Raw genomic sequence first — 9,555 nt, forward strand, 5'->3', positions numbered from 1 at the left:
AAGAGATTGTTGGAAACATAAAATGGATGGTAGAATGATATGGAATTATATGTATTTAAAATATAGTAGGTTGCAGGATTAATTAGACAATTGAAGTGTCTACTTATGTCGTGAGCAAAAACAAAGATAAACAGATTGTTCAAACACTATTCTTGCCAGGTGATCTTTAGATAAAAAAAAAAAGAATAAAAAATGGAAACATGCACTTCAAATAATATACAGTAAAAAAAAAGAAAAGAAAAGAAAAGAAAAGAAAAGAAAAAAAGACAATATGAATTGCCAATAAATCCTATTACATCTTTTCAATATAGAATCTCAAAAGTAACTCTTTAACTTTAAGTAATAACCGTCTTATTATCTTTAAGTTATTTAGTTTGAGGAACAACGAACATTAATTACAAGAAAAATAGCTCCAATCGCGCATGAATGCATCACCACCACATAAAAACTACGAGCAACGGTCCGTGTTCTTGGTAGATCCCATCACCCTTCTGACCACTAAAACTGGTGCACACATTAGATTAAACATCTACTGATCCTCACACTTAACATACTATCACCAATCCTCCCACAGAGCTCCATAATGAGCACCTAGCATAGGAGTCACCTTGGATCTATTAGAAAATTGTCCCCAAGTCCTTTGTCGATAACAGTTCTGAGTTCGTGCGCTGAGCGAGTGAGAATACTATTCCTAGCAATTCCGGTTAAGTTGGTCGCGGGTCATATCAGAGTAGTACTCATTCCCTGCAAACTGGAAATGCTCTTTCGATGGTTTAGAGTGGTACAAACGCTCTCTCTCTCTCTCTCTCTCTCTCTCTATATATATATATATATATATATTCTTTTGAAACAAACTTGTGAACCATCAACCACGGTGACTACCCAATTCTTGGCCGCATTGCAGTACGTGGCTACGACAAGGAGACGTAGTCAGTGCTCCACAGCAAAAGTACGTGTATTGAAGTTGTTGCGCCCAGAAGGCACAGTCACAAGCAAGGGCTCTCTCGTCGGTTGCTTGAACTGCACAAAAACATATAGGTGAACGCCGATGGAAGGACACGGACCGACATACGACACGACTTCCTTCCCTGATGTGCTAGGTCTAGTGGCGCCTTGATCCGCCTCACTTGGAAGCTCAGCCCTGCACAATAAAAAAAAAAAAAAAGAAGGAAAAAAATAACATAAACTGTCCCACCGTGATCAGTTTCATCGACGACAATCAGAACCACTTCGAAGGGATAAACCGCAATGCCCTGCTTCTTTTCTTCACCGCAGATTCACACCAACTCAGAGCGTGTGTATCGTACTGACAAGGGAGCCCTGTCCGCAGCCTCGCATGAAGAAGGTTTGATCAACTGCAACACTTGGACGATGGCCGCTTCAATAAAAATAGAGAGTGGGTCCTAGGAGGCCCGGACTCCTATCTACAAGGAGGCTACTGCCATTCAGGGGCAGCCTCTCATCCTCTTGATTGTCTTTCTATTTTTATTTTCTTTTATTATTATCATTATTTTTCCTTCATTTTCTTTTCTCTTTTTTTCTTCTCTTCTTCTTTCTTCATCTTTTCTTCTTCTTTCTCTTCTACTTTCTCTTCTATTATGTTTTTTTCTTTTCCTATTCCTTGGTTTGCTTCTAACTTATAATTTTATTTATTTATTTTTCTATTATTATATATATTTTTATAACTACTAATATATATTTTTTCTTTTGATGATAAGGGCTACTTCCATTGAGCCACCATCTAATGTTAGCTACAAAAAACATATTCATCATAGAAATTTGTCTCAATATATTTCATCCTATATTGCATATCTACTATTAGCAATCTTTTTTTCTATTTACCTAAGAATTTCTCTACTAACTCACAAAACTTGTGATTTAAAGTATAATAAGTATTTTTTTTAATAATAAATATTCATGTGAGTTAATTCAATGATTTATATTTATCCATCTAATTGACATTCATTCAATCTATGCAATAAATGTCATTTAAATTTTTCATCTATAAAACTATCATGGACATACAATTAAAGAAGGTTCCAAAAGATTTTAGAAGATTTGAGAAGGCATCAGTAGATTCTAAGAAGGCTCTTGAAGGTTCTGGGAGGCTTTAGATGATTTAGGAAGTTGCTGAAGAAGGATCTTAGGTTTGCTTTATTTTCAAGCCTCATAGAAACTTCTCAAGAAACTTCTTAGGACCTTGTAAATATAGGAGAATAAGTTGAGAGGATCCTTAGTCTCGACAACTCACTTCTTATGGTTTAGCCATGACCTTCTTGTCTTCTATCTTGATGTTGTTCTAATGTCTAATTAGCTCTATTTCTTGGTCTTGAATCCTTGTCTTGTATATGGTCTTTAATAGTTTGTTGAGACTACCATAAAACAATATTACGAGCTTAGTCTTTCTTAACAGAGAGTGGATTATCTTTCTTCTTAGAAGTACTATAGCATTTTAGAGGTTGCGGATTACCCTCTCCTAGACTAATATTGTTCTTTTCTTAATATTCTTTTGGTTACTTTCTTTTATATCATAGATCAAGTTTTTTTCTTTTAAAGGCATGTGTTTCTATGATTTTCTATGGCAGAAGGTAGAAAAGTCAATAGGACAAAATATAAAGAGATCAAGTTAGATTTTATTATTAATGCTCTTGAATCATTGAGGATTAGAATACAGACTTTATCAAAGAATAATGAAGAACTATATATGACCATACATAATGGTGAAAGAGCCAAAGTACCTCAACTACTACATCAAATTATAACAGAGTTTCCAAATTCTCAAATTACTATGTCTACTTCAAACATGGGAAGTGTATCCACTCTAGGCAATGATCTAATAACAATAATAACAAAGAAATCAAAGATCAGCCTTTTAAAAAAGTTTAATGGCATTCACTTAAAGTTTTGTGGCTTTATAAACCAAGTATGATTAATCATCTTACTTCAACTTCAATGATATTCTATTGAAGTATCTCGTTTTGGTTTGGATGGAACCTTGCTCTTGAGTCAAGCTTTATCTTCATTTGCCCCATTATTTAAAAAGAATTCTCCTATACTACACAATTTTGAAGCATTTTTGGTAGCATTTGTAGAAGCATTTGGTGAACATGATAAGATTCATTCTTCAACAATTAAAATTCAAAGCCTTCGGCAAAGAATACGCTTTATATCAATGTATGCCTTAGATTTTTGACAATTAGCATATGATATAAATTAGGGAGAAGATGCATTGATGAGCCAATTTCATAAGTGATTAAGAGACGATTTCAAGGACTTGTTGTTGTCTATGCCAAATCCTCTAATACTCAATGAAGCCATTAGTGAAGCTGTGAAGTACAATAATAATTTATTTCAATGATGACAAGATAAACATTCTTCAATTACGCCACATGTATACACCAATTATTTTGTAGCTTCTTCACTATCCAATTCTAATGAGCAGTTCAAAGTAGAAGATATGCAGATTGATGTAATTTGCTTCAAATCTCTTTTTGAGCAAGAAAAAAAATGTCGAAGGGAACTTAGTCTATGCTTATATTGCAAAAAACCTATCCATAAGGTTAATAATTATTTAGAAAAATATCAGTGTATATATCAAATGAGGAGTGCGGCCACATCATTAAAAGCATTATAAGAAAACAAGGGCGTCCGATGTAGTAGGAACCGTGCGGCTGGATTCTTCACTATTACAAACCAAAAAAAAATTTGTACTCTCTGCTAGCCCTTCTAGTTGTTTTAATATAACTGTATGGTTAGGAATCACAAAATTAGATTGTCATGCATTACTTGATTCAGAATTCTCTGCATGTTTTATTAATAAAGAATTTTCTAGATCACATAAAATTTGTACGATCAAACAATCTAAAGCCATACATGTAGAAATAATAGATCGTTGACCTTTATCCTCTAAAGACATCACTCATGAAACAATTCTATTAGAAATAACCTTTGACAACCATAGTAATCAAGTAGTATTCAGCATCATTAGATCACTATCAAGTCTAGTCATTTTAGGACTCTCATAGCTTGAAAAATATAATCCAAAGATAGATTGAGTATCACAAAAGTTAGAATTTCTTCTAGTAGATCATGGAACCCTTAGATCTATAAATAAGCTTCTAATATCCTATAAGCCAAAACTTAAACAATATTTATTTATTAGAGCTTGAGCATTTGTGAGGGCCACCAAACAAGGTACTATGTTTGCTGTCTATGCAAATCTACAATCAGAACTTGTGGTTGCTACAACAAAAATTCCAAAGGCATATAAGGATTTTGTAGATATATTTGAAAAGAAAAATGCGAATATCTTGCCAAAGCATCACTCTTACAATTAACCTTCAAGAAGGTATGTGATGTCTAATGCTTTTTTGGATTTGCAAACTTCTACAAGATTTTTGTTAAGAATTACTCCAAGATTGCTACTCCACTTATGTGATTGACATACAAGGACAAACTAGACTGAGGCCCTAAAGCAAAGAAAGCTTTTCAAAGCTTAAAAGATACTTTCACAATAGCTCCAATTTTGATACATCCAAATTTCAATAAGCCCTATTTTATGGAAACCAATGCCTCAGACTTTGTGTTAATAGTAGTTTTGTCACAATATGGAGAAGATGGCAAATTTCATCTAATTCCATTCTATTCTAAAAAATTCTCAGTGATAAAAATTAATTATAAAATCTAATATAAAAAGCTACTTGTTATCATAGATTCTTTCCAAGAATGGTACCACTTTCTTGAAGACGCCTCTCATCAAATGATTGTATATACAGATCACAAGAATCTTAAATACTTCATGTGAGTCCAAGTATTGAACCGTCATGAAGCACATTGGAGTATATCTTTATCACGATTTGACTTTTGCATCACATATCGACTCGGGAGCCAACAAGGATTATCAAATGAATAACAAGACATTCTTACATTGAACCAAAAGAAGACAAGGCACCATATGATCAACAATGGATAACCTTGTTAAAACCTGAGCAATTTCATCTTTAAGTAATCAATGTATCAATGCTTATGGATTTATTATTTCTTGATTAGGTTTGTAAAGCCTCAAACATGGACCTTCTTATTCTTAATATCAAATGTCTTGCCAACTACCTTCCTGAAGAATCTTCTAAATTCAAGTATGAAGACAATTTTTTTTTATTAAAGAACATTTGTTCATTTTTGAAGGACCAACTCGCTTGTGCATTCTTCAAACATGCCATGATTTCCCTGCAGTAGAATATTTTGGATTCAACAAGACCTTAGAACTTCTATCTAAAGACTTTTGGTGGCCTAAAATTTGGAAGGACATTAAAGAATTTGTACTATCATGTGATACTTGTTCAAGGTCAAAGAACCCTTGACATTAGCCATATAAACTTCTTCAATCCCTTCCTATTCCAAGACAATCATGGTCATCTATCTCTATGGATTTCATTATAGATCTTCTACCATTAAACTCATTTAATACTACCTTTGTAGTTGTTGATTGATTGACCAAGATAGAATATTTTATATCTTGCAACAAACCAATTATTGATAAAGAGATGGCAAGACTCTTTATTGATAATGTCTATCATTACCACGGGTTGCCAAACAACATTGTGTCAGATCATGGACCACAATTTGTATTAAGATTTTAGAAGGTACTTTTTAAGATTCTTAAGATTGATATTAACCTTTCCTCTACCTTTTACCCTCAAACTGATGGCTAAATAGAATGGATCAATCAAATTCTTGAGCAATATTTGAGGTACACCATCAACTATTTATAAGACGATTGGACTTCTTACTTGTCATTGGTAGAGTTTGCATATAATAATACAATTCATACATCTACAAAGCAAACACCATTCTATTTAAACTACGGTCATCATCCAAAGTTAGATATGATAGAGCCTTCAAAGTCCGTAAATCTAATGATAGAGAAATTTGCTACGAAGATGGCCAAACTTTAAGCAATCATGAAGACTCACCTAGAAAGCGCTCAACAATATTATTAACTACTGGCAGATGAATTGAGGAAGAAACATCTTTCATTTTAAGTTGGTGACAAAGTATGGCTTCTTCAACGCAATATAAAAACCAACAGGCCATGTGATAAGTTAGATTATTGAAGGCTAGAATCATTTGTGATTCAAAAATAAATTAATTACGTACCTTATAGCTTGGAATTACCTTCATCCCTAAAGATTCATCCAATCTTTAATGTTTTACTTTTAGAAAGGTATAAAGAATCAAACATACCAGATCGAAGACAACCACCACCTCCAATGGTTGAAATAAATGATTATATTGAATTTGAGGTAGAAGAGGTATCAGATTCAAGGATAAGACATAGAAGGCCTGAATATCTGGTCTATTAGTGTAGGTATGATATCAATGATGGCACAAGGGAACTAGCTGGCAACCTTATAAATGTACAAATGAAGGTTTAAAGGTTCCACCAACAATATTCATCCAGACCAAAAGTAACAAAATAAAGAATAGTAGCTTGATAAGATGGCTTCACCATAAAGATTCTTAGTTCTTAGCATCATAAAGAAGGAGAAGAAGCAACCTCTGAAGAGACAATTGTTCTCAAATATTTAGAATAGTATAAGTTAGTAGTTTGAGTTCATGACCATAGCCTCTTTATATTCTTTTGGTCTTATCAACTTTATATGATATGGATAGTCAAAAGATAGACACCTTACCAATGATACCATCTCAACCAAGTAGCTCGCGCAGACAATCCAGATGTCATACTGTAAATGCTTATAGTATGTAAAAATTAATTATAATATATTATATGTTAATAAATCTAAATGTGTGTTAGAGTGGTTAGTAGATTAAATTAAAAAGAATTGGTATAAGAAACTTTACTTTATTTTTTGTTTTTTATTTTTTTATTTTTTTACTTTTTTTGATTTTGGCATTGAAAAAAATATAAGACCTAAATATTTAATATGAAGCCTTGAGAGGAGATTAGAGCCTAAAGAAGAAAATCTTAACTAGTAGGAGGTTTATTGGGAGGAATGAAAGTAAGGCATGGTTGGATGAAGGCAACGAATGGGGATCTTCATTCCTATTGGTCAAAGACTATACCCAATAGGCTTCAAGGAAGCTGCCCAAGGCCTTATTAGAGATTAGGGTTTTTTTTTTGAAGTCAAGATTAGATTTTAAGATTTTAAGATTTGAGCTTTAGAAGCTACGATCATCAAGATTAGATTTTAAGATATGGATTGGATGCAAATTTTGTGTGATTTGAGTTTTTATGAAGGAGTTATTGGCACTCAAAGTTGAGATATCAATTTCATATCTATTGTCACTCTTTGAAACATAACATATATTTATAGAAAGAAAAAAAAGATCGATGATTGGAATTAAAGAGATTACTTTTTTTACTACACTTTTCATATACTTTTTGATGAATTTGGAGTTTGGATAAAGAAGTTATAGAAGGTTGAAGTCATCACATCCAAATCAAAGGCAGTAAGTAAGTGATTTTATTCATAGTAATGGTTGGAGCCATATCTTGAGTTTTTGAACAAATTTTTGACTCAAATCTTTTGAAAATGATAGATTATTGTATTATAAAGCTATATATATAAATTTTGTGGTATTTAAATAATTAGTTTGTGAGATATGAAGAAAATTACATGTAGGTATATAAAAACTAATATTTGAAGCTTCTATTAGGATTTTGGTGATATCTTAAGATCCACAATGAATTTGCAGTTGAAATTTTTTGTGATAGTTGTTGAAAATACATCAATACTTCAAATAAAATTTGAATTTGTTTGAATTGTCTGATTAGAAGATATGAGTTTTTGAAGTTTAGGAATAATATTCTATAAGGATATTTAAGGATTTAGAGGTTTTATCATATTTTGGATGTTTTTTGAAACTTAAGACTTATATGTTTGGTGTAATAGTACCTATAAGTATTATATATACATACAAACTTGATCTTTCTTATTTCAAGACTTGATTTAGCAATTAGTGGCAGCTAGGAGCCTAGTGCTTTCTTGAGGCGAAGTCTCTTTACCTTGATACCAAGATGAGGAACCACATAAACTATAAATACATCGAAGGATACCTAATAATTGGTCACTAGTAATTGTGTTTGAGATAGAATCTACCTATGAAGGACATCTAGAAGGAGTGTTTGCAAGACAATTTCATAATGAAGATACCAAAATTCATGCTTGGTTACAAGTAGAAGGCTTGGGGCGTTATTAATGGCTATAAGGGCCTATAAACCATTTACCTTGCAAAAAACAACTGGAATATATAGCAGACACTATGTGACAGATCTTCAACCTCTTCCACACATACTAGCTTACTGCAACATTGCTTCTTCGAAACCTCGAAGCTAGAAGAAGAGGTGATGTCATGGACATATAACTGAAGAAGGTTCCCAAAGGTTCTAAAAGATTTCAAAAGTTTTCAAAAGATTTCAGACGATTTCAAAAGATTTTAGAAGGTTCTAAAAGATTTTAAAAGGTACGAGTAGATTCTAAGAAGGCTCTTGAAGGTTTTAGAAGGCTTTAGATGATTTAAGAAGTTGTTGAAGAAGGATCTTAGGCTTGTTTTTTTCTCAAGCCTCATAGAAACTTCTCAAGAAGCTTCTTAGGACCTTGTAAATATAAGAGAATAGGTTGAGATGATCCTCAATCTCGACAACTCACTTCTTATGGTCTAGCTAGGATCTTCTTACCTTGTATCCAATTGTTGTTCTAATGTCTAGCTAATTCCATTTTTTGGTCTTGCATCCTTGTCTTATATATGGTCCGTAATAAAAACACATCATATTCAAATTAAAATTTTTATTTAAGTATTACATATAATTAATTTTTTTTTTATTAATTTGATTATTTATTCAAATTTATTTTTATATTTCTTTTAACCTTTTATCTAAGATTCATCCATAATAATTAATTAATAGAATAATAATATCATCTAAGAAAGGACCAAAATATTTGATACTTTTAAACCTACTATAGTCATGGATATACATAAATATTCTAGTAAATACCTATATGATTAGGTAGAAGTAAGTAAAGTAGTTAAAATTTCATAATATCTTCTATAGATGCTTTTTAGAAACTTCATAGATGCTACTTTGACCTTATATATATTTGTAGTTGATTGATAGGTTAGAAACTTTATCAATAAGTTAATTACGTGTTCGTAGCTTGTAAATAAAGCTAACTTTGTGGCATACATATAAAAAACTTATCTTAGAAGTTAAGATATGTATCTTCCAAAGTCATCACATTTTGGAGGTCTTATAAGAAATTGCCACATAGCTCCTAGTTAAGAGTATATATGGAGGCAAGAGTGAAGCCTTCTTCACTCTTGTCAATGCTTTTCTAGTCCTTACTCTTCCTTGAAGACTTTCTAATATTCATGCTTTTGTCAATAGCCATTCTAGTTTAATATTATATCATCTTTGAATGATTTTTTAGTTCTCTTCAATTACACAAGAATATATTGAGGATTTTCTTTCTTTGAGATTCATGTCCTTGATAGTTTGACAAGAATACTAACTTAATATTTTTTTTCTTGTTTTAG

This window comes from Physcomitrium patens, chromosome 1 (genome assembly GCF_059467195.1).
Source record: "Physcomitrium patens ecotype Gransden chromosome 1, ASM5946719v1, whole genome shotgun sequence".
NCBI lineage: Eukaryota > Viridiplantae > Streptophyta > Bryopsida > Funariales > Funariaceae > Physcomitrium > Physcomitrium patens.